At 42.1% G+C, this 27,986-nt stretch overlaps 1 long non-coding RNA gene across 1 annotated transcript in view; it reads right to left on the bottom strand.

Moving 5' to 3' along the window:
- Nucleotides 1-2,095: 2,095 nt before the first annotated feature.
- Nucleotides 2,096-27,986, bottom strand: part of LOC146962718 (uncharacterized) — a 100,278-nt gene continuing 74,387 nt past the window's right edge. The window contains exons 3-4 of the long non-coding RNA XR_015035134.1: nt 3,333-3,452; nt 2,096-2,225 (exon numbers count right to left, since the gene is read on the bottom strand). This is a non-coding gene — a long non-coding RNA (uncharacterized LOC146962718). The remainder of the gene's footprint in view (nt 2,226-3,332; nt 3,453-27,986) is intronic.

Here is a 27,986-nt window from a genome sequence, read left to right as displayed (position 1 = left end):
TTTGTTGGCTGTATTCATGACACACTGCACATTAAATGTAAAGTCATGTTATCATCTACCTAGGGGGACAACTGTATGTTGTTATCACATCTCGTCATCACTTCTGTGTTACTATGGCAACATTCCATAGCGAGCCCTCACATGCCGCTGTACACTATGACCCTATCTCCTGGCAGATCCAGCAATGTAATCGTCCATTCCCGGCAGCCCAGGATGCATCTTGGGGAGGATTTGCTGCAGGATCACCAGCCGCTAAAAACAACTGTCACTCATTTTACTGTGCAGCCTTGGGCCTTGGATATCTTTGTCCAATCTCATGCACGCGCCTACATTATGTGCCTGAATCTACAATACATAGAAACGCAAACCTATATGCACATGCTTACTCACTGGTAGATATCTAGCCAAGAATAGAACTTGGATGTTCCTGGGAAGCAACGAGTTTAGAGGAGACATTTCAAGCTCAGTCTCACCACAAGGTCACCGCCTGCAGGCAGCAGCAGCAGCAGCAGCAATAATGGCTCTCCATCTCCCAGCCCCATTTAACTGACTGATGCTTTTTGACATGTCGGAGCAATCGAGCCAGTTAGCCTCTGGGAGGCTTCAATTAGGACCAGGACTTAATGCAGCAGAGAACTTTGCAAAGCCCTGATACGAGGTTACAGCCAGCCTCAAATCAATAAGGAGAACATGGTTAAAGACGGCCGCACTGCACCCCACGCTCACAGAACTGTAGGAGAACTCTGAGGCGGCTGAAAGCAGACTGGGTGAGGGGTACTGAGGCAGTTTTCTGTAGGTAACAGCTGTGTATCTTAGTGAGGCTGAATAGCCCCAAGGTTGTCTTCTGAGGAAAACCCTCTTAAGGCAATTAAATAATTCTGAGAGAAGTGGAGGTGGAAGGGAAAACAGGTGTGTGTGGCTCGTGTCGAACACGTGTTTGAATCCTAAAAGCACACAAATTGCAATTTGTTTCAGCTGCACCTGTTGCCTGTGTGCTGTACTACACGAGCACATGTAATCTCTACCAGTATGATAATGAAATAACAGAGCAGAGCTGTGAGTGACGCGGCTGCCGCACTATTTCACAGCCCTTCCGACAGGTCCATTTCCTTCCAGCGGGCGTGTGATTCAGCCGAGGCTTCGATATAACTGCCACCGCCACCTTGCATCGGCCCCGCAAATCTGATTTATGGATAAGATGCGTGCGGTTATATGCTCCCTCAGGGACCAAGCCTATTTGATTTTCTAAGGTGCAATTAAACAGCCCAAGATGGACAGTGCTGGGAAGTAACTAAGTACATTTACTGGAGTATCTCAACAGTGTGTTCGAGTATTTCCATTTATATGCAACTTCATACATCAGCTCCCAACTGCTACATGCTACACTGGCAGCTTATGTGTTTCTTTTAAGAAGACTACTGATATAACAAGCTTTTACAATACAGCACAGAGTTACAGATTCAAGCAGTGGTTTCCAACCTCTGTGTCCTCCGACATGTTACAAAAAGCAGCGCGCAGTCACGGTCAAATTTCAGAGGTCTGAGTTGTTCAGAGCTGATCCAATATCTATAAAAGACAATGTTTAAAAACTGAAAACAGACTTGCTTATCAGGACTTTTCCCTTGCCCATTAATCATCTCACATCCCCTCAGATTTATCTGGTGTTCCTGTGAATAAAACAGTGTCTAAAGTAGTTCAAACTAACCCTGCCTCTAGCAGCTACAACAGTAAGGTGAGGCAGACACACTGATGCTTCAGTATAAGCTGTGCTTTGACTGTAACTGCATTTTGCTGCTAATGTTTTTGCTTAGGCAGGATTTTTTACTTTTTTTTAGGAGAGATCTGTATATTTCTTCCACCATTCATGATATGGCTTACAAACTGGAATACAATGTTGATGTGTGATTTAATGGCAAATGTCAAACAGTTAAGTTTTGTTCGACGTCTTCTCAAATACTGATTATATATATTGACATCGCTAAAATCTCTTTTTTCTCTTGTTTTCATCAAAGCAATGCGTGGTATTCTCAGGCAGCGAGAGCCGGTTTGATGGAGCTGTAGAAAAACAACTTTGAGGCAGGCAGACCTTGAGGTTGGCTGTATATCATTTTCCCCCCACAGTGCGAGTGCATCATTGTCTGGGCTGTAGCAGTCAGAAATGACAACAGAGGGTGACACTGAAAGGTCCCAGAGTTCAGCTGCCTGAAAATGTCACTGGGCTGTCTCTGACAGAATGCCACACACAGAGAGAGGGGAGTACATATGACAAAACAACAACCTTAAAGTGCTGCCGATCTCTCTGTCCCTCACACATTTACACACTCGAAAATGTGACGTGCAGTTTCTCCCCCTACTACCATCACACACATACGCACAAACATACACACACACACACACATTTTTTAACATTGATTACACGTGCAAGTCACTCAACCAGCTCACTACCGTGTTTGAGTGGGGAAAAAATAAGCAATTTTAAGCCGTCAGTTTTGGAAAATTGTGACGAAAATATTCATTTCAATATTTATTTATTTTTTTAATGAAACAATTGTATTTATCAGACAAATAGTAGTAATAGAAGAACAGTAATAAGAGAATAAACTGACAAATCAGTTTCAGTGCAACCACCATGTAAAATGTACTGATGTTTTATGTCACAGAATTTACAGTGAGATACACATTCACTATATTTAAACTTTGTAATTAAATCTCTATCTCCTTTTTCCATTGGAAAAGAGAGAATTCCAGATGTTGCTGCTTAACATCAAAAGCATTTATGAAATTGGATGTTTGATGTTTTAATGCCGGAATGGGAAAATGAAAACTATTTGTTCGGCTGCTCTACAACCAGGTACCAGCTGTACTTCTTTAGTATTTCTGAAAAAGTAGATGATGATTGAGTGTTTACTCTTGTGTTAAACCACAGTTGAGGTTACCATGGTTAGTTGGTTAGTGTCACCAACTCAATTCAGACTGAAATTTCAAGGATTATAACTTTAATATTACTGACATACCAGTCACCTATTTGTGCATCCGAAATACTTAAGACGCTGAGTGAATTTTTGGACCTGAAGTCAGGATGCCAAATATGTAGTGACGTACGGAGGATGTGACAGTCTCTCTCATAGGAGACAGCTTGTTTCTCCGAGTGTGTGAGCTAAAGTGCACCCACAGTAGAGTGTGGGTACTGGAAGTGTGCAAGGTGTGGATTCATCACGGCTTTCAATCCTCTCATATGTGACTGAGGGGAGGAGGGTAAAGCAGAAGTGTCTCTCCTCATTAGACCTGACTCCCCCTCTCCCCTGCTGCTGACAGAGAGACTCATATCCTACCTCCACCAGTCGGCTCTCTCGGTATGGCATCAGTCCATCCGCATGAGTGGCTGCAGCTCTTCCCTCAAGTCAAAATCAGTGCATCCGCTTGAGCCGATTGGCCACGCACGTCAGCATCACCTTGTGTGAACAGGGAAGATAAAGAAGAATGGTTCAACATCTGAAGTCTGGCCAAGTCTTACAGCTTTGCTGTCACAACATTAATGTAAAGTAGATCTCCTCCGGGTGTCGACTTATTGTCTCAGTTACAAAATTTTTCCATGTTGTCAACGTTGTTCGTATTATCCTTCATGCTGTTTTTACAGTCATATCAGTACAGTGAATCAGGGGAACTACAGAGACAGAATACACTCAACATTTTTTTTCAAAAGTCTGATCATTGCAGCTCGTGTTTCTGGCCAATCTGATTTTTTTTAGCAATGCTGCCAAGTTGCAAGTTATACTTTAAATTGTTAACCAAAGCTTTTCATAATGGAGGAACTCTGATGAGTACAACGATCTTTGCAGACAGTAAAGAGCACAGTATCACAGGAAAAGGTTTTCTTTCAATAGATAGAGATTTCTGGATAACTGATCAGGCAGAAGAGCACAAGAGAGCACAGTGTGACTGAAACAACTATTAGTTTTCAACATTTTTCTGCAACTTGCCTGGAAATTATGACTCAACCTTGTTGAAAAGACAGGAAGCACATCAGAGAAGAACAAATTACACTATTATTAAGATTAGCACATCAGGAAAAAAAAAAAAAAAATTGAACTTCAACAAGCTGGTCTGCACAATACCAGGACCCTGAAACTGAAGCAGCAAAATAGTATTCAGCAATCATTAAGTAACCGTATGTAGCATGTCAAAAATATCAATGAAGGAATGTAGTGTGTAATATGTAGCAACACACAGACAGAGGACAGTTTGTTCTTATTATTTTATATCAATTAGACCCCAATGCCCCACAACTGTGTCTTATACTACTGTGAGTAGAAGGTATATGAATAAACTCACAGCCACACATCCACAGCTACATAACAAGACTCTCTTGCTGCCAGGGGGTGCGTGTGTGTAATTACACAAGACAAACAGATTTCTACACAGGCAAACAGGCCTAAGAGGTTTCCCTGGTAACCGAAGGGCAGGAAAGGGCCAATTTGACATTTGACAACACATTCAACTGTTCGTCTGCTCTAGCAGGAGCTGATCCTTTTATCCAAAACACTGTCATGTCAGTGGAAGACATCTGTGAAAGGATAAGAGTGGACAATTCCAAAAATTCTTCTAAGACTCTTAAAATACCAAGTTCATTCCTGACAGCCTGGGTGATTTCTTTGATGGATTACTGAGTGATATGATAAGGATGCTTCCACAGATGTTATTATCACACTGATTGGCTAAGCAGATGACTTTTACAGCATGTGCCAAGTTTTTAGGTTTCCATTTCCATAAAGGCGCATCATGTTGGAAGTGTTGAACAATCATTTGCACCCGAAAGCTTTGTGGTGTTAATTGGATGAGCTGTTGTTATGCTGCCCTAGTAACTTTGCCGTTAGAAGAAATGTGTGCCGGTGCTATTACCTTTCTGTACGTGGTCATGTGACAGTCGCTAAATTACCAGCTACAAGGCAGAGCATGTGTCAGATCGAGTGTGTGTGAGATTGTGGGTGAGTGTGAGGTTACAAGGAATGAAAATTTGCATAGCTTGGATCTAGCTCAGGTTAATTTAAAACTATCAAGTGGGCTAATTGGTTTTAAATGAAGCCCCCTCCTCTCTCTCTATGCACGCATGTCCAATTAGCGGAGCGTTAGCTTTGGGATGGAATCTCTTCCCGTCAGCGTTTTCCAAATGTGACAGCCAAGCAGAAGTCATGAGCTGTCAATTCAATCAGAAACTCTCTGTCAGTCTGTCTGGCTCTCGCAGTGAGGCGGGGGATATGGGCTCCCGGGGGATCTTATAGCTTGTGGCGGGTGGTAGTTTTAAAGAGTGTGGAGGAGTGTAGAAAGGAGGTGTAGAAGTTGTAAGTTGAGACCCAGTCGGTGTTAGCAACACAAGTAAAGATGGATTTACTCTCAGAGATGTGCATCCTTTTCAAAAGAGAAAAATACATGAGAAACAAATAGCCATATGAATCAGAATCTGAAAATGCTATGGACGTCGTTATTACGGTCTTGTGTAAACACTGCTCATGAATAATGCATGCAAGATTTTCAGAGTGCCTTCGCAAAGCTCATCAGTGATGCTCTTTTGTGAAAGTACCCTCCACAAACAAACGGGACATCCTCCCACCACCTAAACAGCAGGTATTCACAGCATCAAACACACACTGAGCTTCAACATGCTTTCATCAAGGAGCAGACATAAACAATGAGAAGGGAAATTTTGATTTTTCCGCACCCTGTGAGAATGTGATTGCCTCATTTATACTGAAGACATTTTAATGTCGACGGCTGTAAAAGATTTACAGAATGCAAGTACTGTATACTGCCTGAGAGAATTATGGCCATTTTTCCCCCACAATCTTGTGACTGGGAGAGCATGGAAATCAAAGCATACAGTCGTGATAAAGCTTATCATGTCTGTAGACATGAGGCACAGTAAGAGGCTGGACTGATAGTGTCACCATATGAGGATGTTGGAAAAGTAAGCTTACATACTGTATCTGGAGATTGTGAGTGGGGGGGTTGGGGAGGGAGGTGGAACACATGTATTTTTTCAATGGAGGAACCAGCAGGGAGGAGCTTTTGACAGCGTGCGAGTGCAGTGCTGGGAGCTGCAGTCGCTCCAATAAGTGTGCCTCTCTGTGGGATGGATGTCTTGATCAGTGAGAGGGGAGGAACAGGAGGCTGGGACAACAGCTTGTACAGCCGCTATAATCAGCCCCAGCTTTGGCAGAGAGTGGCAGTGCTTTATTACTCGTCTAAGTAAATGTATAATTGAGCCAGTCCCTTCATCCGCTGGTGCGCTGCGCTGTGCGCTGAACACTGGCAAGACGCAGACAAATTTATTTGGACTAAAGTCTCAACAACTGCCAGTGAGCTGAAGGACTGAGGAGCTACAGGAGAGCTCCGGGTGCAGGGATTCTTACAACCTCAAGACGTTTTGGAGTTTTTGTGAAAATGTGCAAAGCAGTTCAGATTTAAATCACATCCAAAAATCCTGGAACTGGAGGATAATAATGTTCATGGCTTCCCTGGGGATTGTGTTAAACGAAAACCCTGAGATCAAACATTCTCTGCACTTTCAATTAGGATGTCATTTCACTTGAGTCGACTTGATCTCTCACGTAAAAAGCCATGTGTTACAAATATTTGTTTTATTAAAACACAGCCTGCAGGTTGTGAAGATATCATTCTGATATTCCATGTAGAAGTCAAATATCATTAAAGTAAACCTTTGAGCTGCATGTTGAGACCTGACAGTCATTACTTAAACAGTTTGACACTGGTTGACTGGCTGACCTGTGGCTAATACAGAACCGACATTAGTGTTGACAGTTTCCAACTGATACATGAGGACAAAAAAGAAAAAGTACAACAACAGAAGAACTTACTCTCCACGGAGTCTTCATCATAAACACAGAGCAGCTCAACATTATGAAGAGAGGAACAGAAGGGGTTTAATTTCCACTGTGCTTTCTGCATCATTAACGATGGCTTTGATTAATGGTTAACATCCAGCCAAAGCCCCACCTGTGAGAATCGCAATAAAGATGATCCTTTGTCAGGCTGCCCCCGCCGCCGATTCACACACAAAGACAAGACTGGGAAGTAAACGCGCAGGGGGTTAATTTTCACTTGCACCTGTACTAAAGCCCCCGCTGGAGTAAATATTGTGACTTTATAATCAGCAATTTTGGTGCCAGTGCGGAAGGGGCACACAGCAGGGGTGTTCGATAGGGAAAATAGCCTCGCATCAGTTCTCCCGTTTTCTGCCGACCTCTTCGCTGTTTGCAACGCACCCATGTAATCCATCATGGAGACATTAATTATGTACTAGGCTCTTCCAGGACAAAGACTCTAATGAAGGGCCTGTCAACACAGGCCTTTCCCGAAAACAGTGCAGTCATGGAGGTGGGGGGACGGTGCGGCTGAGCCCCCCACTTGGATCTTATCTTGAAGAGGAAAGCGAAAACGGTTCAACTGCATTTTCACCACCTGCATTGTGATAATGCTTGCTCAGTGCAAACCTGGATATGCAAACTGTACACTAGGTCCACATGGACCGCTGGGGGTTTAGCTACCTTGGTAGCAGTGCTACCCGACTTGATTCATGGCTCTAAGCTGGCGGAGGAGGATCTTTTTCCATTCCAGTTTCCCCCATTCTTTATGATTGTGGCTAATGAGCTGGAAAGCTATATAGGCCGACCTCAGTACGGTGGCCCTGAGAGCTCAAATCAGTACAACTTAAGAAACGTATTAATAGACAAAATGCAAACAACCAAAAACATCTTCATCAGTTGATCGGCCAATACTCACAACACAACCACGTACACAAACAAGGTGCAAAGTCAGAAACACATCATGGAGTTGCTCCAGCAGTGGAGCTGCTTCCTTGACTGTGGTGGGATCTGTGGTCATGTGACCCAGACAGATATGACAAGTCAGCCAGACAAAGCACCTCTCTGCCAACCAGCCAGACCGGGGCAGAAAAGTGTAGGCGGCGTGATGGATTTGAAAACGACTGTTTCAGCTGGACACCTCACAGCGGTCCCCGGCCCTCGCTGAGCTCTGAGCCTCAGAGGCACAGAGAGATGGCTCGAGGTGTGAAACTCCAGCCATAACAGAGCCGAATGGGCTTTTGTTTCATGGCTAATTACAGCTGACTCCTGGCTCTCGCCACCCCCCACCCCACCGACCCCCATCCCCCGCCCCTTTGCTTTGTCTTCCCTCCATCACCCCTCTCCCTGCACTGTCTTGCTGTTCACCAGTGGAAAAAGGTATTACTAATGACAGAAGAAGGTTACCCAATTTATCTTCGAGCAAAACCTTTCAGAGCTACCTCACCTTGTGTCCCTGTAGAGCACAGAATTGCCAAAGTAAAATATAAAACACACACACGCACAGGCACGTGCACACAGACACACACACACAGAAGAGGGCAGTTTGAAGCTTTGGTGGTTTTGACCTTCTAATGCGGTTTGATTTGAGAAAGTCCTTTTGGCGTTGTGACTAATCGGCAGTTGGATAACAGAAAAAAAAAGAAAAAAACCTTGGCACGTCCTCGGGATGTTCTGTTCGCAATATGTTGCTTAACTGCGCACTAATCTGTTAATGGCCATCAGTTAAATAACTGGCTGTAAAGTCACAGGTAAAGGCCTCAAGGTAAAGTCACAAAGAACACGAAAGTAAAACAGCAGCAAATTAGATGCACGAGGATTTTAAGATTTGAAATGAGGATCATTAAAATTAAAAAGGGCTTTGGATCACTACAAGACAGACATCCATTATAAGCATGCTGAAAAGCACATTGTGTACCAATAGAAAAAACAAATTAGCGTCAAACTAAAGTTGCAGTTGTAGAGGGAGTTGCTGGTAAGTACTGTATAAATTAAAGACAACGGACACAGTCTGTTAATTAGTGAACTTCAGAGGTGCCAGCAGACTTACTGTGGTTTTGAACTTAGAGTCAAACTATCTCTCCTTGCACTTTTTATGCGAAGTTAAACTAATCTACACTTTTTCTCAGCTCCAAAGTTAATACACAGACACGAGAGTGGCGTCAATCTTCCCATCTCACTCTGGGCAAGAAAGCGAATAGTGCTTCCCCAAAAAATGTTGAACAGTTTCATTAATACTTTGCACATAAGGCAGAAGTGCTGCTGGAGAATCAGCTTATATATTCAGTTTTTTTTTCTAGTAGAAATTAAGTGATAACAGATAGCTTGGAGTTAAGGAGGCTACAGAAAAATGAGATGGAGGAAGAGAGAGACCGAAAGAGCAAAGAGGACGAGGGTAAAATGCGAGGAGAGTGTGACTGACGTGCCTTTGCTAAATAAATGAGGAGCAGGATGTCCACAGCTGTTAACGACTAAACCCTGATTAAACAGTTATTAATCAGCGGAGGCCGAAAGAGTCACTGCAGCATTCATCAGGTTTTATCTGCTCTGCAAAGGCCAAAGCATACGCCCACTGACGCAGTGGAATTAGAACAGGCAGACCAAGAGCTAGTGGTGAGATTATTTCAACATGTGTGTGCAAGATCTTGACAGCGTGCACGATAAAGTCGGTGACTTTACCACACAAGGATGTGACAAAAAGGAGGGGTTGTCAAATGTTGTGTCTTGAGCCCGATCCTCTGCCGTCATCGCCACCTCCATCATCCCCGCGCCTGTCCTGCTTCACATCTGCCACCTCAAAGTCCTGATTATAGAAATGCCAAAGTATGCAGTAACGCAATTCATCACGACACTCTCCGTGTTGTCGGCGGCGGCCGTGCCTCCTTTGTCACTGCACCGGGGTAAGCTGTCAGTTTGAAACCCACCCTCCTGTTTTGACCTTTGTGATATTCATCCCATTAATTTTCCCCCCACTCTTTCTTTTGAAGGTGCACAAACAGCTGTCAATTACCTCAGCGGTGCACAGAAAGACATAAAAAAAATTACTGCAAAAGATTTAGAGCAACAATTCAGCTGAAAATGCTGATTGACTGATATGACAAATAACAGAGCCCGCAAACTGCTGTAATAAAAAAAAAAAAAGCCTGAAAAAATGTGACATGAGGGAATAAAGACTCTCGACTCGGTGGTGGTGGTTTTACAAGGGTTTCAAGTCATGTGATAAGGATCTGTGAAATATGACCGGGCCAATATAGATCTGTCCATAAAAAACATACTGAGTGAAATTAATTTATGTAAATGACGGTGAAGGTAAGGTTTAGGGTCCCTTGAGACATGGCATTTCATTAATTTTTTTTCCACACCCTAACATAATTGTGTACTCTAAATCTATGATCGGCTTGTGCGAGTGTGAAACCCACAGTGGTGTTTGACATTTATGGAGGTACACCTCCTGTGGTAATGGTAAGAAGTGGGGATGAGAGGCGGGAAAAAGAAATCTAATTTTGACCTGCTGAAAAAAGCCGGCAAAGATTAGCCTGAGCGCATGAAATGTACAGAAAATTACAGGTTGAAGTGTATGAGCATATGAAACTGAAGGAGCGTTTAATTAGAGGCTTTGCTATTGATTAAGCTGGGCAGAGGTGGGTTTTTCATGAGCTGCTTGGGCTTTTGTGGAGCAATTTATTTTCTAGCCAGCAGCAGGCAGAGAGGATCCATCCTGCAGAAAAATGATGCTACTGGATGAAGGAATTTAAGGTAAGAGTGGAAACTAAAAAAGTAAGAGGAGGAGATACGGAATGGAGACAGACAGTTATAGATTTTCTTTTCCGTATTTTAATTGATGGGGCAGGGGAGTTAGCTCTAATCTAAATTGACAGCCTGGTGAAGGGTTAAAGACTTGCAGTGGGAAGCTGGAGAATGAACTGTATACAAACACAGAAACAGCAAGAAGCTGAAGGAGCAGGGAGCACAACAACAAGCTGAAAACAAAGGATGGAGCAAGAGCTCAGCACAGCAGACTGTAAGGCTGCTCCGAGTGTGTTTGTGGTGAGTGGGGGTTTCCGTTCATCTTGGCAGAGCGGTGTCAACAGATGTAGAGTCTGTGAGCAGAAGCAGCAGCATCAGCAGCAGCAGCAGCGGCGGCTGCAACATCTGTCTCTGCTGCTGTGCCCTTTAGTCGGCTGCAGATTTGCAAACCCTCCATCACAAGAGTCCCTCTGATAAGCTGAAATCTGATCTGTATTCAAGAACAAACACAGCCATTTAAATGAGAGGAGGGAGGTGGGCCAAGGCTGCACTGCTGGTTAGATCATGAAAGACAGTTTAAATTCAATGGGACTTTGGAATATGTTTTATCTCAGTTTGGTCAAAACATTTGTGAATTAAGTTTCGAATTGTAGCTTTGTGTTGGATAATGGACATAAATCAAGAAAGGTCCACAGTAATCAAGTCTCTTCTTGTGAGGGGAAAACCACAGCAAAACATGTAACAATGCACTTTAATGTTTCTGATCAGTCTGTAAAAAAACACAAAAAAAGTTTAAACACTCAATTTAGAATCATGATGATCATTTAGCCATCATTGCCATGACTCAAGCGGGACATATTTATGCTGCCAAAGTTTGTGAGAGCAGGAAAAAAAATAAGGAGGAAGTATAATCCTGTACACAGATGGCTGCAACACAAACACCCAGTGTGAGGAATTAAGAGCACTTTTTCAAAAATGCAAAACAGGGATGACAGTTGAGTATTTAGCATGATTCGGAGAACACGGTTGTTTTGGCACCAAAATAATGGTATCTTCCAAAATGCTAAATTTTTGATATGGGTAGAAAATAACATAGCACAAACATGAGTGCACACACACTGCCAGACTGATATATAACACTACAAATTACTGTCACATGCTGAATGCAGCTCTTGACAAGGTCGCAAATGCTCGTCAACCTCCTAGGCTATTAAATAAGCACTGCATTCAACTAAACACAAAAACAATTGTTCTCACAGATTGTTCTTATAATAGGAAGATTGTAATATTTTAAGTGACAAGTTATTTTAGCAAAAACATTACATATAAAGAAGCAGTTATTCTGTTTCTTTCTCACTGGTACTCTATGTGGCCATGGCCCTGGTCTGATTTGCATAGATATGAGGAGTTTAAAATGCCAGTGTGAAATGAAGCCACCTGATGAACTCATCCCAGGTTAGCAGGGAGTCCATTAAGTTTATTAGGCAGTGAGCATCGGCCACCGCTCGAGGTGAAGCATGTGACATACATCTGCGAGCATCTGGCAGAGAGCCAAACACATACGATTCATACAGATATTCGAATGTGGATGTGTGGTGTATACACAGACATGTGGACATAGACAATTGAGCGCAAAGCTGGTTAAGAGACACAAATAATCACATATGTGCATTTGTGTAAACAAAAGTGGATTTCTTTTTTAAATATCCTCAATCCATCATATTAAAACTGCATATTTGTAATAGGCACATCTGGCAAATTGATGAAAATGTGTGCACTCATGAATGTTCATAGATAAACCTGTTTCCTTGAGTTAAGGAACATGATACATACCAATAGATGGAAATTATTTCTCAAAAAGACACCTGGACATTGCAAAGCATCATTAAACACATGAGCTTCCTCTGATTATCACACAGCTCTGTCATTTGAACGGCCCCATGTGTTAGTTCCTGTCTAAATCACACACTGTGGACAGTGTCTATAAACCACCCACTGGCAAAATATCGCAATTTAGTTCTTTCTGCTTTCCCTCTCTGCTCTGCGCAGCTCCATTTATTTAAGTCTCCGTCTTTATCGTCTCCGTGAGCAGGGGTGGAAATGGGTCACGACTCACCCCAAAAGAGTTCCAGCAGTTAAATTTGAGCAGGAACAGAGCCCAGTTAAGGGACTAGCTCAGTGAAGGGATTTGAGCCTCTCAGGCAGCGCTAACTCACAGGTTAGGATTACCGCCGCTGTCGGGGCTTTTGGGTCTGCCAATCTTAGTGGTATGGTGGGAGGAAGTGCAGCCTGAGAGGCTCAGCCAATGTCAGCAAGTCTCCTATTATGGAGTTTCTCCTTTCTTTAATACCTTTGGTACCGTAGCTGGACTTCCCTGCTTGGCAGCATAGGGAAATGTGAGTAAATGATTGTACCAACAAAAAGTTTGTTAGTGCACTCTTTGACATGCTTGAAATATTGACTGCTCAGTTGCTAATAAAGCTGTCAGTGTAAGTTGAATGATTTGTAATGACAAACTACAGCACTACTCATAAATGTGTAGGTCCACCCAACATTTGCTTGTTCAGATTTACAGGCTAACAATGATCGTATCACACATATGTCTTTGTAAAAGAGAGGGTTTCTAAGTTTTCCATTTACAGAACTCTCCTTTTAAAAAGTGGCATATAAATTGAACCAATTTTAGCAGCTCTGAGGTACAGTCTTGTTTTGAGCCAAATACAGGGCTGCCAAATAGGCCTGACAAAAATATCGGTGCCAAGAAGTCCAACGTCCAAAAGTAACTTCGATGTTAAATTGGACATCAAGTTTTTACACAGCCTCAATTGCAGAGCTATGACAGATTGATTGGAAAAGAAACAAGTAGTGATCGGAGTTGTGAAATCCTGGAATGACATTTGGTTTTGATGGGCATCATCTAACAGTCGAGAGCAGGCAAGATTTTCTGGAAAAACGCCAACCTTTTTGTTAGAGAAATCCACTGAAATGGTAAAAAAATATAACACGTCATGAACTGCCCAAACAAATTTTACACCCGCCCCAGTTAAACAAGTAGTTCAACTGGGCAGAAAGCCAAACAATCGGGCAACAATGGCTGAATTCTAACATCGGTGAACGAACATGCTCACAAAGACAATACTAACATGCTGATAATAATACAAGCAGGTTTTAGCAGGTTTACTCTTTACTCTGTAAACCAACTGAGCTCAGCACATTAGCATGTTAATTGCTAATCAGCACATTAACACAAACTATGACGACCAAAACTAAAATTCCTATTTAGCTGGACTGCAACAGCAGGGCCGGCACTATAATGAAAAAGGTGCCTGTCTGACTGAGTGAGTGATCATATTGTTTACCAGTGGTCAGCTGACTTCTAGCCGACCTCGCCTTATATGGTTGCCAACTATAAGCTTTGGGCTACACCTCTAGTTACAGGCAGTAACCCGTCTGCCCTTGTTTCCTGGCTGCTCTGAAGCTGCAGGGAAGTGAGTGACATTGCCAGTTCACTGCACCTCACCTCCATTACTGCATCACTTACAAGTAAATCAAAATCACAACACACATCCTTTTACTGTAAAAAAATAAAAATAAACCTGGACTTCAGCAGGAGAGAAGGAAGGTTAATATGTCCCCTTGATGAGCAAAGTCAGTCTCTGCCCAAGATATAGACCAGATAGACCCTTTTACAACTGCTCCAAAAATGACACAAAAATCATATGATTCCTACACAGTTCAATAACATTGAGTAACTACAAAAATATTTTTGCAAGGACACATATACTTGGCAGAGTTCTGACCTATCCTTGACTGGATTAAAAAAGACATCCACTCATGACATAATTGCACTTATGACAGAATACAGCTAGAAATCTCCTTCTGTGCTGGCACATTACGGAGAATGTGCTCTGCCAAAACGTCCCGTTTTATCTTCAAATATGTCCAATTATAGACGAGAGACACCTCAGAAACTGCCATTCCCTTTTGACTTCAACCACCTCAACAAATTGCCTGAGTAACTCCAGCTGGAGCTGGGTCCACCATGTGAACCGGATCACAACATCAGTGTTACAGGGTGTCATGCGAAAAGCAACTTCCTCTGCAGAGTCTCATTTACCATCTCACAGTCCTGAGCTCAGTCCTAGATGTGCTACAGACAGAATCAAATCAAAAGCAATGACATGAGTAAGGGGTCGTATCTCTTCAAGAGTGAGTGTAACATTTTTCAAAACTTGTTCTGTGTTTTCACAGAGGAAAACTTCCAGTGACCCCCCCGACATACACACACACAATCACTGGATTGATGTTCATGATGGAGTGCTGGAGGTAGTGAGTAAACAACTGCCACGAAGCCTCGAAAAACATCAAGACAGAATTTGATACAGTCTGGACATCGAAGGCGCGACGCTCTGAGACAGACAGAGCTCCTGTGACAAAGTGTGAGTACATTGTGTGGCTGGTGGTGTGTGTAGCATCCACGAGGAAGATGCAGCAGAGAGAAAAACGAGGAGACGAGCAGAAACAATCTGCAGTGGGAAAGGAAGAAATGCCTGACTGGTTCACGACTGTTTGCCGCTCTGAGGGATGGGCCGTGGCGTTTGATCTCACGAGGAATTTCACATGGCAAAAGTACCTCCAAAACACATCACGGTAGGGCTCTTCACTCTCCTACAACCACCAAGCATCTGCCTCTCCTCTCAGCTGAGAGCGAAGGGGGGGAGGACTGGTACAAAGAGAACAGAGGTGGAGAGAGGATGAACAAACGGTAAAGTATGATTTATGAACACTCCTGCCCATGTTTTCTCTTTCCCTGCTGGCCTGTTGGGAGGTAAACAACGCTGCTTCCTCTGAGGGAATGTGTGTATAGCCCTTCTTTCTCTCCGTTTATTTCTGTGATGTAGGCTACGCAAACACAGCGAGGGAGTGAAAGCCCCCTTCCGTCTATACCTTAGCCCCTCCTCTCCTCCCTCGCTTGTCTTTAAGCCTCGAGATCTATTTGTGCTGATTTCTTAAAAGGCCTTCTGGGTGTCACTTGGACAGAGTGGATGGGCCTAATTGCATTTAGCAAAGTGGAAGCAGATCTGTACAAGCGTAAATGGATTGAATGTTTTTTCTCTCACTTTCCTCAATCGTTCCTGTAATGCACCTCTGTCACTTTGCAGAGCTCTGTCACTTGGTGTGCTTTCAACATTTTCCTCTATTTAGTCTGGTTCAACATGTATCATACCGACTAGTAAACGCTGACACTTAAACAATCCTCACAGGCCATTAAGGGAGCACAGTAAACTCTCTGAACTCGGCAAATTAGCAGTTAGCAACTGCATTTTCACATTTTGTATTTAATGAGTTGGACCTTCATTCATTTCACAGCACGAGGTAAATCATTATGCCTCCCTAATGTCTTCACTTCCACAACCACAGTGTGGGATTGTATGCAGAGCAGCGGACTGCAACTCAGGCAGATCTTGTTTAGTGCCTTTCATCACAGAAATCAATGCACTTGATGATCATAAACTGTATTTGATGATCATATAATTTCATCTCTATAACGACTCAAACCTAATCAACTCTCAAGCCCAAGCCCTTTGTTCTAGCAGTTCAATACCAAATGTATAGCTTGTGGCAGTGTTCCCGGGTGGCACAGTCTATCAGCTATTTACACTCTATTGAGGGATTGTGTGTGTTCAATATGCACTTTGCATTTCCGTAGTTGACTCCTTCCAATGTGGATAAAGCTGCCCCCTCCTCTCTCTCCTCTTGTGTCTATTTCCTCCACTTGATCTGATTATGCTGTAGTGTAAGGATGTAACACAAAGCTACTATCTGTATCTGTCACAACAACATGTGTGTATATTAGTATGTAATCAAATTTATACTAGAAGTAGTTAGAAATAGAGAGCCAAAGTAAAACCAGAGCCTCCAGGCTCCATACCACGAGTAGAGAAACCTAATTTGTTACTGTTGTAATGACTGAAAATCCAGCCTTGGAACGGAGCCTCTCTCAACAGTGTGTCGGATGGCTCACTTTGTAGGTTTAGTGAAGGATGGAAGTTCTTTAAAAAAATCTAACTCTGTTTTTGATATTTCTGGATTTGCTGAACACCCATAAGCACTGAATCACTGCACAGTAAACAAAAAAGAGTAGAGTCAATGAGTCAGGTGTCTGTGGTTAACTCAGATGTGTCTGCAGTGACAGCCAGGACAAACAGATTCAGGCTGTAGAATGAATTAGAAAGACTAAAACTGGAAAAACTACTGAAGACTGTGTTGATGAGCTTTATGAATGTGGACAACACCAGGTTATGATGATCCCAGTGCTGTGCTGTGCTTGAAGATTTAAAATTTACCAAGTAACTGTTGCATGACCTTCTTCACAATGACAGAAGGGAATACTAGGACATTATTATGATTTACAGCATCTGTTTATATTAAAATAACACAATTGTATCCCATCTATTGAAGATACTTAATTAAAAATAAATGTGTGTGAAGTGTAAAATGTAGGAGCACTGCATGAAGAAAAACTGTCGAAAAAATTCAGCCCAAGCAGCCACTCAGGTTGATAAAATAACAACGATGACAGAGGGGGAACCTCCACACTGAACTTTCTTTCATATCACAGCAGTCATTTTTATCACTACTAATTGAACCACGACCTTCAGTGTTTGCTTCATACCAACATCATGACTGTCATTACAACATTATTAATGAAAGAATTCAAAATAATTAAAAACCTAATGTACTCTGTGTTCAAATGAATCATTTTGCTCGTAAATGTCTCCTCTTATCACTTCATTGAGGTAGAACACATAATTTGATACATTTTCATTTTAATGTGCTCCTAAATTTTTCAACTTGTTAAAGAAAAAAGGTGAGCGAGCATGCCACTTATCGTCACTATTCAGTTTCCCTCCTCACCTCACCTGCACATCCAGCTGCTTCGTTCTCATGAGCAATTACCCCCCCCTGTATATATACACAAGACAGATGTTCTGATGACCATCTGCCACCCACAGCCCTCTGGATTCATGTCCCAGTCTGGCTACTTTGTCATTTACAACTGCAATCACTCATTTTTGACCTACAAAGATCATTTTAAGCACACCTGTCTTGCCTCCCAAAGACTGCTTTTGGACACTGGCTCTGTGATTCAGTGTCCTCGTCCTGTCTGCCTTCCTCTGCCTCCCCTCCTGTGTGACCTTTCAGTGGTGAGCCTTGGCAGTCTCCATCTTGGGGGGTGCCATGCCTCCTTGTGAGGGTGATAATGACTGTTATCATGAATGTGGGGAGGCAGAAGCAGACGGTGGGCATATATTATGGAGCGATGCGAATGAGGGGAGGGACGGGAGATGAGAGGAACAGCATGCCTTAACAGCACAGATGCAGGTACAGAGAGAAGGAACGCTGGTTAAATATAACTGTCAGCATGTGGTATTTTAAAAGCTTCCCAGAGGCTAGTCCTGCTTTACCAGGTATTGACAGCCAGCACTCCATACAGTCACTAACTGGGTTTGACAGTATTTGTTCCAATATCTAAGATTTAATGGAACAGTGGATGGAAGAAGGCAGCTCTGTGCTTTTAAAGTATGTTGAGTGTGTTTTTTCCCCCCAACCACAGTATTAGTGGTGGTGGTTGTCAGTGGGAACAAGATAAAATCCAGACAAGAGGTCTTTCATACAATACGTGTGATGATGGTCTGAACAAAGCTGTAAATGAGGCTGTAATGCTGGTGCACAAGGTCTTGTTTTTCTGCTGGATCTGCCATTCTCTTCTCCTGTCCTCTCCTGTCCATGAATGTACCACCCATCCATTGCTTTTGGATCATTAGAGTGCACCTGGAAGCTCATATGACTGACAGCCTCGTAACTATAATTATAACAAAGAATTACTGCTCGCTCAACCTTGAATCAATACCCTTCCCTCTTGAAACACATTCATCTCTGTAAAAAGCAATTAAACACTGACAAATCAAAGACTACATTCTATGATACACCCTGCCCACGAAGCCTGCAGTGAGAGGTCAAACATTGAGCGACATGAAAGATTAAATGTATCAATAATACATTCAGGCAGAATGATTCAGTGGGGGCACCTAAATGAGGCGTCACTGCCTTGTCACATTGGGGGAACAGGTGTGCCGTCGCAGAAGCTCCTGTTCTGCTGCACAAGGCGTGTATATTTGGCATGTCAAATGAGCAGGTGTTGTGTATAATTCATCTTTGTTCCATATTTCATGTACAGGAGCAGCAGAGTGGATTTTGGAGCCTGCTTGGGGGTGGGGGTGGGGGGTCTTACTGGAAAAAAAGGCAGCCAGCCCTGTGGCTCAGTGAGGTAAACCTCTTCAGGAGTTCTCTCAGTGGGATCCAGTCTCCAGTACGTGTTTGTGTGCGTTTCACCATTTGAATATATGCATGTGTCGGCATTTGGATACCTCTGTATAATGTCAGCCGACAGCGGCCCAGTGGTCAGGTGTTAACTACGACATTTTTCTTCCGACTGGATTCTGCTCGTGAATAAAAGACACATTTCTCTATTAATTAACTCTCAAATGCATTTTTCATCCGATCTCAGAGGAGCTGCAAAAGCCAAAAAAGATGAACATGAAGTAGAATACTGGATTAATCCACAGAGGGAAGGTAAGGTACGTGAACCTACTGCCAAACCCACTTTTCAATCCATTTTACTGTCAAATTGTGATAAACGTGCACTGTCAGAAAAAGCAGTTGTGAAATGACAACAATACTGCATTACATTTTTCAAAAGTGACACAAGAACGTCACTTTATTTGAATTATACTGGATTCTATTACGATTTAGTCAGTAGAAAGTGATTCAGCTGCACCACTTGAGGGAAACAAAAGTACTGGATCCCTTCTACATGAAATCGGCAATGTCTCCTTTAACAGCAATACAAAAGATTGGTTGATCTGTAACTCAGATGCCTAGAAGGACTGTAATTGTTCAACTCAGAGTGTAATTCATATACTGTACAGCTCACATTGAGTTTCTTTCATGGCTGGCAGTGGGTTTTGAAGAGAGAGGGTCTGGCTTTGCAACAGACAGAATTCAGTGATGAAACATTGGTTCAAATGTATTTTTCATTTGTGTCAGAGGAGAGGACTGATAAAAATGGGGAAGTGTGTTATAGTGGAATGGAAAAGGGCATTGAACGGCATCAAAATTGATATGGTTAAAATGAAAATTATTTTTTTCCAAAATTCTCAAAGGATTCCTGTCCTTTTCTACTCTTTTAAGCAACAACTTGGTTAATAACCTTTGTTAATGGAATCTGAAAAAGCCACTAAAGTTGTGAAATGCTGGTCACACCGGACAGTGAACCACCATCTCTCAAAATGAGATTTTTTGCAATGAGACGATTACTCAAAGAGACAATTAGTTGGGTTAACAAGGGGCTAAGAGGAAAGCTAGTGGTCAGCGGCTTTGGTATTTAGAATATTTTGACCAATGAGTGGAACAATTCATAATTCATTGAAAACAAATTATTATTTATTTGCCTATCTTGAAATGATTGAGCTCTGGTTGACTTCTGCTGAACATCATCATCACCCCAATCATATTGTCCACAATGGTGCACTGCTCACAGTTGGACAGTTGCACAAGGGGAATTCAGTGGTTTTTAGCCATGGATTTACTCTATGAAACCATTAGCTGGCCCAGATTTACAGAGAGTTTATAACGATCATGTCTAATTCGCTTTGTCAACTCTGTTCTTACAGAAAAACTCTGAATCTTTTTTGCAAGGATATACGGTAAAATCCTTTGTTATGTCACTCGAATGCCTTTTTATTGTGCAGATCCCCCAGTGTGATATAAATAGGATCCGACAGTTACACAAACAACAATTAAAAGCTTGGTTAAGTTTGTTCTTCCTGATTAGCTGTGAAGTTGTATCCTGCATACACAGCATCGCCTCCACAACAAATGTCTGTTGATATGCATTTGTGATGATCAAGGCTTCATTCAAAAGCGGTCTCTATCCCTCCCACAAAACAATACGCTCTTATCCAAGGCCCTTATGAATAAGGCCAGTCACTTTGCAAAGACAGATGGTGATATTCTAGTCAGTCAGGGACTAGGAGAGCCGTGTGTTTGTAGCTCTCTGTTGCTCACTCATAACAATATATAGTCAAATGAGGTGATACATTTTGATTGGTAGACATAAAGAACATCAAAGGGCCTGCCAGGAACGCCGCGCATCATCAGGAAGACAAACATGAGCTCTCCACCAGTCATAGTCATCCCTCATGGTTCTGGGGAAGATGGGCACTGTGATTGCTTTGCAAGATGGTGGTGATGAAGACAAATGGAAAACTACAACACGTTATGGTTAGCACAGCGCAGCACACTGACTGTAACAGACATAAGTCAGTATAAATGTCAAAGAAGATGGAAGACCTCTGAACCAGATGAATTCCTTCAGTTGCTGGTGAAAAATATACACAACACTACACACAAGGTTGGTTTTTTTGTTCTTGTTTACCATTAGATGTGCCATGTACAGTGTATAAAGAATAACTTAACTGCGAGGTAAAGTTAACAAGTATGCATACTTTCTATATTTCTAATTAGATGAGAAGATCAATTAACACTCTCATGGTTTTAACTTAACTTTAACTTAGCTTAACATTAACACAAATTAAAATAGTTCCCAGGTGTCTTGAAGACATCTGTGACATGCTTTGGTCAAAATATCCTAAGGAACAAACATCACAGCTCTTTTCATACTCCCAAAACAGCCCTGTTCAGAATGGCTGGTTTCAGTGCCTGTCCCTTTAAATGCAAATGAACCACTGCTTGCCCCGCCCCACCCCTACTATCGGTTCCAGGTAGGGGTCGTATTATGCAAATTCGAAACCTAGTTACATCACTGGAAGAACTGAGGGAACAGCTCGTAAAACCACGTGGATTTCAACCTAGGGAGCCTGAACATTACCGATTTGTTTGTCAATTCTCACATTTTGGGGGCCAGAAGTCAAGACAAACACCCAAATATATGTTAAAGAGCCTTCAAAAAGTGATATTGCCACAATATGTCCCCTTTAAGACTTGCTTGAAGCTTGAACAGCTAGCCTGGTTCTGTCCAACAGTTTCCCCACAAGATCCGTTTGGGAGCTTTGTGTACTGTAGACTGGTAGCTGACTTTTTTTTAGTTTCTCAAGCCTTTATTCTTACCTATGCATTGCTAATGACTTCATCTTAACAAATAAAGCAAATAGCCAACCGTTTACAAAACTATTACTTTCACTTCAAGTATTTTAGAAAGATCTGCATCAAATATTAATCCTGAAATCATTTTTTCCGAGTGCCATGAGCAGGTCATGATACATGTCTGAAAGTCAACCTTTCATTTTGATTGATGACTAAACCTACAATCCTCGCCATTCAGACGAGAAATATTAACGTGAAGGTCACATGTCTGGTTTTCACATGCACTCCTGTACTCTGTCAGTTCACTTGTCTTGGAACAAGACGATGAACTCCTACCTGCTTACTCATTACAAGGCACGCTGGATAAAAATGTCAGCTTAATGTCTAAAATGTAAATGTACGGTGGGAGGGAAAATGGTGCAATAATCCAATAAAGGCGGTATCAATGGTTGTCATAACAACCTACACGCTACCTTTAATGTTGAAGCCAAAACCCACAGCATTTATAAGACCCAAATTTAGCTAATATTTAATATGCAGTGTTTTGTTATTTCAGAGTGTATGATGTTTTGCACCAATTTGTTTTACACAAGTCTAACTGTGCAGTTGATAGTGTTGCCTGTAAACTGTTCATTAGCTCAGGCAGTGACCCTGGGCCTTGTTTGCCTATGACTCATCTGTCTGAAATCCTAAACAGTACAAGCCTTTTTCCATGCCTTGTCGCAGTGATAAGATTTATAAAAGAAAACTCGTGAATCCTAATAAATGATTCTTTGCCGAGCTGCACAATCTTCCTCAAATATTGCCCTGAATGTACATTGTTCTCTTGTTATTTGGAAATATTGCTGACATATCATTGGAAAGCCTGGAATACTATATTAAACAAACAATGCCATCCAATTTTTTTTCGAAATGGTACACTGATCACTTTGTGCGTGGTCAGAATTGAATTTTTCTGAAATGTGATATTTGAACTGATTACATCTCAGTGAAGGCAGAGTGAAGGAAAGAGAGCCATTCATAAATCATTCCTTGACATTGCTGCTTCATTACCCCAAACTCACTTTCTCCCAGCCTCTGTCTCTCATCAAAACTCCATAATCCCTGTCAAAGCTGTTTGGATTGTAGGTTAAAAGTGGTTCACAAACAGGGCAAGAGAGAATGAAAGAGGATGGAGGGAAAGAGGGAGGGATGAAGAGGACTATAATCTCCTATGCATGGAGCCCTGTTCCACACACTCTTATGATAATTACCTCTTGCTAGCTTTCCCTGGCTCCATACCTTTAGAAAAAAAAGAAGAAAAAGTGCAGGGACGGTGCAAATGGAACCAGCTTGTAATTATAATGCTCCACGTACAGAAAAATGTGCCCTCAGAGAGCACATGGGAGAGCTGATCATTGGATTTTTGAGGCCGACATCGAGCCCCTGTTTTCACCCGAAACGTCAGCGTGATGGATTTAAGTCAAGGTCAAATTTGAAAGCTCTGATTAAAAACAGAGTGGTGTTATGGATCAAATGTTGGGAGAGCAAAAGCAGAACAGAGAGCAGCAGAGGAGAGCATGGCACCGTTTCCACGTACTGCAAAGTCAGACCATGTAAAATAGCTTTTGGTCAGCAGTAAACTATGTCAAGCACAGGGTTGGATCAAGTGGGAGGAGGACGGGAACATACATCACCTGAAGCTGATCAAGCCACTGTACCACAACAACAAAACCAAGCTGAGCAATAACCTCTGGGTATTACAGAAAAAAAGACCAAATCCCAAATTCATTGGCTAACCCTAACCCACTATGAGGCACCAGTACCAAACGTTGTGGGTCCTAGTTGTACCTTACCGTGCACGCACACAATTCCCCCAAAACAGAAAGTCCTGGCAATCACCCTCCTACTGGTTTGCTGCAATGGCTGGATAATTTGATTAAATTCACGATAAACATACATTTCAGGATGTTACACTGAAGCACAGTATGAACTGTTAAACACAAGTGTTAGAGGAATAATTCAATATGCATATTGGATTTCTTGTTAAGAGTTAGATCGACACCACTGGTGTCTGCAGACCTAAACGAGGTAACAACCAGAAGATGGTTAGCTTAGCCCATCATTCCCAGTTGATGCTGAGGTAATTGCCTCCTAGCTGTAGTTTCATATTTGCCAGAAAGATAAAGAGTATCATCACCTCTTAGATGTAGAAGTAGAAAGCAGTACATTACTAATACTTCACACAATACTGTGCTGATGTAAGGGAATGCAACTTATTCATAGTTCAGCAACTCTGATCCTGTGACAACATCACTATTACAGAAGATCTGCAGTGTCCCAAATCACCCAGTCCACTGTAGGGGTTTAGCATAAGTAATGAAAATTCTAGCAACAGTGGAATGACTTTTTAAGGTCACAGTAAGCCCCAGGGCCAAACATGTATCACCACTCATGCTCTTAAAAGCTACACTTTGCCACTGTACAGAGAGAGTTTGTACCACTTAGATTGTGGTACTTCCTTTGCAATGACAGCTTATATGAAGATAGCTTAAGGGCCATTGGTAAGCCAAAGTGAACCGGTTGTTGTCAGACTTGGAGAGAGAAGCTGTTTTTCATAAAACCAATACCATCTGATCTGGTAGGTATGTACTGTACATGGTGCTATAGGTGAGAAACTGAGGGATCTTTAAGGAACCAGAATGTGAGACTTGTGAAAGCAATCCCATTATAGTGGCATTTCAAACCAGTGTGCTTATCCAGCACTGGCTTTACCGGCTATATATGATTCATCTCCTAGATAGCAGCAAACAAATGCTGCCTGGAGAGATGTCTGATGGTAGCTGTCCATGGTGCTGAATTCACCCTCGGCTTCTTTCTCTCTGTCTCTCTCCACCTCACATTCTCTCTGTTGCTCTGTCTGTCCATCTGTGTCCATCTTCCCTGGGTCTGTGTGTAAGCACATGTTGCCAGTGTCACTCACGACTGTCAAGGCAAGGCTGCACGCAACAACCTCTGTCGCACAGCGGCTATAATGTCTCAGTCAGGTGAAATATAGGCAATCTGTGTGTGCACAGTGTCAGTCCTTGCAGTCAATATGTCCTTTTTACTGTTTCAATATAAGGCTTAAAAGTCGCCTAGCAGAAGACATACAACAACACAGCCATGACCCATTCAGATAGGTGTCAGCTCCATTCACACAAACATCAGCCCCTCCTATCACGCTCATACATCAAATCAACCATCTTCATAGGAATCTACTATGGTGGCTGATTCGAATGGGTGTGTGGCAAGCTGCAGACTTTGCTGTCGTGACGGTTAAGACACAAACTGATTGGCAGCCCAGGAGTGTGGCAATCTCTGTGATATATGGTTTCCAGGAGGATTTCCACCAATTCCTGCTTCATCCAAACCACATTGGAAATGAAGACCAAGGCCGGCAAAAAACAAAAACTTAAGACTGAGGTGCTACACACATTTAAATAAAATGTATAGGCATACACACCTGTATAGACATAATCAAAAGCATTATTTAATAGAACATTGTTTTGTTCTATTCATAGCACTGTAAAATGAAATGTCGACGCACCCACAACATCTGAAACCTGAATTGATAGAATCCTTGCTTTTAAAAATCTCCCCCACATTCTATAATGTGTTTTTTCTCCATGATTGCATATTGTAATTTTTCTTTTTTTTTTTTAGTAATTGAATTTTACTTACTGTGCGAGTACACATACACTGTTGATTTTATCCACACTAATTCATTAAAAGGCTTACCCTTTTATCTTCCGTGGTTCAGAGGCAAAAGAGGTCCTTTGTTATTGCTCAGGAAATAATCCTTTGTATTCATGGCATGGATGAACAATCATAGCTAATGAAGTATTACTTCATAAGAAAGGAAAGAGAGGGATGATTTTAATTTAGAATATGTCAACAGTTTTGGAGAGACATGTCAAAATGCTGCAGCGGCTTAGAAATGAACAGTGAGCTTGCTTCCTTAGGAGAGCTGCTCTGTAATAGAAGTTGTCATTATAGTATTTAAAACTCCTGCTCCATGTTCTGGTGCATTTCACACATGCCACCGAAAACATGATTCTCTTTTTGAACGTGTGTCTGTTCAAATCTATTACTGTTTCTATTAGTAATTCAATTTCATATTGCTCTAATAAGGACATTTTATGCCTTTATATAATATTCATTTCACACATTTAAGAGAGGCCCAAGGCTCACAACTGTTTCGCTGATTCTTACTGTGGGTTTCACAGTTTAGAATTCTAATTCTCATTTTCAGTGGGCTAATTTAATCCTAAGTGCCCCTCTGGTATATCGACATCAATTAAAGATGGCGCTCTGTGGGTTACGTGCAAGTTATGCAGAATTTAACCTAAAACTGACACCTTGGCTTGTTTTGTCAAATGCATGGTTTCAGTAACAGTCTGAGAGGGGATCATCTATTGCATTAACCAGATTGCATTTTGTTTATAATTAGACTGAAAAAAATTGGATGAGAAAGCACTTCTCCTACATCAAGGCTTTAACTGTGCCATTGACAAATATGTTTGATGTATTTCTCTTTAACTTTTTAAATATCATTTTGCCAACCTCCAAAATAAATGCTGATATAGTCTGTGAAAGCTAAAAAAAAACAAAACAAGAAACCTAAGAGACCCTTTATCCTGCTCTTGATTTTATGAGGGATAATGTGGCAAAGGAAGGTTAGGACCGGACATTTGTTTTTGTTTTTTAAAGGGGTAATTATTTCATTTTGCGTGCTCTGGTTCAAACCCTGCACCCACCACTTTATCTACAGTGTACATGTTTTATTTTCAGACTATTCAGTAATGCCACTTTTGACCAACTCTGCTAAGGTTACCGCCTCAGAGTAATTCCGCATACAAATGTAGCATTTAGCATTGTAGAAAATAGTCTCATACTAGAGAGCTCTCACAAACAATGAGGCCGGAGTGCCACTCTTTCTCTGCCACTCTCTCCCCCAACGCCCCTCTCAGCCTTACATTTGCCTTTCATATTTCCTTTCATGAATATCCTTTGCAATAAATTGCAAAAGTCCTTTTACTGAGAATGCTTTTCCTCCCCAAGTCCCTTTAGGTAACATGAGAAATCAGCAAGAAGAATGAGCTCAATTCAATTATCTTCCTCTGTACTCAGGGGTGCCAAAGAGCCTTTAACAAATTGAAGATGGCTGAAGTTGATTCAGGTAAATGGCCTGAATCTCACTCAAGTGTTTAGAGGAGGAAAATAAAAGAAAGAAGACCACATCTGGCTGTTGAGAAGCTGATGATATAATTTACCAGTGAAAAGGATAAAGCTTGAGAGGCCACAGCAGCTTCACGCCAACAACAGTCGTCATGAGGGAAGCAGGAGTGAGCCCGGAGTTGAATTTGTTCCACTCGTGAGGCTTTCCCTTCTTTACTCACAATGCAAGATGACAGCTTTGATGTTGGGCCTTGTCTTCCTCCAATACACTACCTCTGACTTTAATGTAGAACCAATGCCTTTGTCACGGTGAATCACAAACATTTTTGTAAAGGTTGGTTTTCCTGCTCGCAACAGTAGCATCTCAACCTAAAACAGAGGAACCAGTAGTTTTTCATACAACACCCAAAAGAGATATTCCTTCCACTAGTTACATGCATCTCATTTAGCATGCCTGGCACTCTGTTTATTCTAGTCAGTGTAGTGACCTCATTAAAATGTGTGGGTGTTGTAAGCTGCAATAGATTTTGTAGGTGACAATATATCTTTTTTTGTCTTTTATTCCAAATGCAAATTTATTTTTAGCTGCAAGGACGCAGTAGAGTATAGATCAGGATGTCCTTTACACATGTATGGCCAGGAACAAAGGAATTAATAAATAGATCAACAGATGGAGTTAATGTTTGATGTGTGCAGAGAAGTTAAAAGAAAAGAGAGGCAGCAGAGCAGCTAACACTCTCTCATGTCTGATCCAGTTTGTTGCTGGTGCCCTGTTCCTGTGGGGAGCAATTTGCTTGTTTTCCTCCAGGCACCTGCAGCAGCAGCAATGCCGACACCTCCTCCAGCCCCCAAAATGAAGAGGCTTCTGCTGGGGAAATCACCTCTCAGTTTGGCCTCTCCACTCCTAGATCCCTCATCTCCTGCGCTGTAACCTCTGAAAGCACCCACCGTGCGGCCATTACCCAGGCGCTGGGGCTTTAAGCAGGGGAAGAT

Source organism: Trachurus japonicus, chromosome 23, assembly GCF_045865225.1.
Source record: "Trachurus japonicus isolate A0001 chromosome 23, Traja_1.0".
In the NCBI taxonomy this organism is placed as follows: Eukaryota; Metazoa; Chordata; class Actinopteri; order Carangiformes; family Carangidae; genus Trachurus; species Trachurus japonicus.
The sequence above is the reverse complement of the archived record's forward strand: the minus strand, read 5'-3'. Positions and strand labels throughout refer to the sequence as shown.